Raw genomic sequence first — 2745 nt, 5'->3', positions numbered from 1 at the left:
GTGCCACGAATTTTTCTTCTTTTGTTTCTGGTTTGACTGTCGTCTTGTTTCTTACGTTCCTCGATTTATTTTTTTTTTTTTTTTTTTTACCGTTTTTTTTTTTTTTTTTTTTATATGTAGTTTCACACAAATCTATACCTCTGGAAAATAAGTGATTTATCAACTAGTTAAATATTAAAATACAAAATATCTGATTTGTGTTGCTTTGACAGTTTCACAAGCGCATAAGGATTATACGTAAATAGCTTAGTTATTTGGAGAGTAAAATATTAGTATTATTGAGTGATTGGATACTAAGATTCCAATCGGTGTATTAACACATTGAGAAAGCGGAGAACAAGTAACAAATAACAAATAGCATGTGACTCAATGGTCGTGGCCTTTGAAAGTTTACATTTCTGAAAGCATGATCTTCGCATGATTTAGATTATACGTATACTACTGTATGTACACGATGGATATATACATATTGCATTACATATAGTATTTCTTCAAACAATGAATTTCACAAAAAAGATCTCGTTACTGGAATTATTGGATACATTAATTGAATGAACATACAAAAATCAGATATTATACAAAGATGTCTTTACGAATAGTCAGGATTAACCACCTTTTTTCCTTTTGAAAGATCAATTTTACAAAAACTACTATTGATGTCTTGCAAAAAACGGGAGAGAAATCTGAAACGTGCAACTATTGAGTCTTAAAATTCATTGACACTGGTTGGCATGTGGCAAATGCAACAATTCCTTTTATCTTCTATTGACGCTGTAATTCTTTTCAGGACTGTCGATGGTAAGGATAAGAAGAATAAGAAGAAAGGGCTCTTTTAAGTCGACTCTTCAGAAAGACAACCGTGGAGTGAGCTTTTTCCTAAAAAGTAATCAATAGTGATTTTTCTTAAAAAAAAAAAAAAGAAAAAAGAAAAAGAAAGAAAAAAAATATCATATCGATAACGATGGTTTTCCCTGAGTAAAATTAAAGAAACAAAATCATTGAAAACAATTTACATTTATGTGTAAAAAGAAATATCTCCTGATCCGTTATATATCTGGTTTTTCAACATTTTTCTTATCATCTAAAACAACATTGTCACGGAATCGGGCACAGATAAAGCGTGACCTGTGAGATTCGTTAAATTAATTATTAAATGATAAAGAAATATCTGTGGCTTGAATTATGCAATTAACGCGACCATGTCGTTCTACGTTTGTGTTACGCGACTCTCTCGCTGTTTCTAATTCTTCGTAATTTCCAATAATTCTTCTACAAGCAAAAACTGTGTTATACAATTTTATAAGAGAGGGAATGGAAGAATATTTCCTCTGTCGTGTGTTCATCTGTGTACTTGTCTCGTGCTTCCTCGTCACATCGATGTCCAAACAAAGAATCATCATTCAGCAAATTGAACATATGATACTGTACAAAATGTAAACATAATCTCGAACGACGTAATTTTCTTTTGACAAGAGTGATCGAAATGATTACCAGAGGAAAAGAAAAAAACAAAGAAATCTTTGATCTTCAATCTATTTACTTTTTAGTCAATCTACGTACATTTATGTCTTTAATATTTAAGATTTTAATATTTAAACGAACATTTCGAATGTCATTATTGATACAACAGCTTATTGAGTTATTTTCGGTATTCTAGATATACGATAATTAATGCGCGTGTGTATGATACACAACTGTCATCAAGATTTGCGTTTATTTTAATTAAAACAAGTACTTGAATGTTTCAAACAAAAATTATCGAATAATCACTCTTGCAAAACATTGTATGTATCATACGTAACTGGAAGGACAGATTCGATCCACGAGTTCATTCGTGTCATTGGTGAATTATTTTTTAGGCGAGGTGCGACACATTGCCGACCTAATTTAATGGACGAGAAAGATCTCCGAATATAGAGTTAGCAAATAAATTGTACTCGATGTTTCTATCACTTAAAACTAAATTGTTAAAAAGTAGTAGTGCATTTATAAAGAGATATCCTTAAGGAAGCGATAAAAAAAAGGAGGAAAATTGTATAAATAATTGTTTTACATCGATCGACATTCTTCCTTTACAGTATTCGCTTAACGTGCTGCTTTCTATAACGAACATCGGACACGAGAGAACTAAAAGAGGAAAGGACAAAATTATTTCAAAGGTCCTCACGCCAACACCTCAACTCGCATCATTTCTGCGCCAACGGATCGTTGAATGTGATTCTAAAAAAAAAAAAAAAACGAAGCAGTGGCCATATACATATACATATATAAATATTATATTTATGTATAAATTAAATCGAGGGAACCGTAAAGCGTATTAGCGTAAGCGATACGAAGTCCAGTTCGTGTAAATTTAAGTTGTACCGATAACGAGTTTAAGGTTAAATTGTATAAAATGAATCTAACAGTAAGTGTATCGTTGGATCGTTGCGATTCGAGACAGCGCGTTCAGCTTGTTTTTTTTTTTTTTTTTTTTTTTTTGGTTGTTGGTAAAACCAAAGGAAACAGAAATAACATGGTTATGTTGGTAAAATCGAAGGAAACAGAAATTATCGAATCATCGATTATTAAGATTAAAATTGAAAGGAACCGTGCCGTCTCGAACCCGTCCAAGTATACGTTGATATCTGCGACAAGAATGGGCAAACCACCGAGATTTAACAGATTCAACAAGTTTCTTTTTTAAGAGCATTTTTCTTGTTGTTTTCATTTTCTTTGCAAAAAAAAAAAAAAAAAAAAAAAAAA

The 2745-nt window shown here is 31.4% G+C and overlaps 1 long non-coding RNA gene across 1 annotated transcript; it reads left to right on the top strand.

Annotated features, from left to right (window-relative positions):
* The first annotated feature begins 10 nt into the window (after nt 1-10).
* Nucleotides 11-2500, top strand: LOC122531586. The gene is made up of 2 exons (XR_006307321.1): nt 11-883; nt 2079-2500. It is a non-coding gene; the product is annotated as an uncharacterized LOC122531586 (long non-coding RNA).
* Nucleotides 2501-2745: the final 245 nt, after the last annotated feature.

This window comes from Frieseomelitta varia, unplaced genomic scaffold (genome assembly GCF_011392965.1).
Source record: "Frieseomelitta varia isolate USP_RPSP 00005682 unplaced genomic scaffold, Fvar_1.2 scaffold_1368, whole genome shotgun sequence".
Classification (NCBI taxonomy): Eukaryota; Metazoa; Arthropoda; class Insecta; order Hymenoptera; family Apidae; genus Frieseomelitta; species Frieseomelitta varia.
This window is presented reverse-complemented; position numbering and strand designations above follow the sequence as displayed.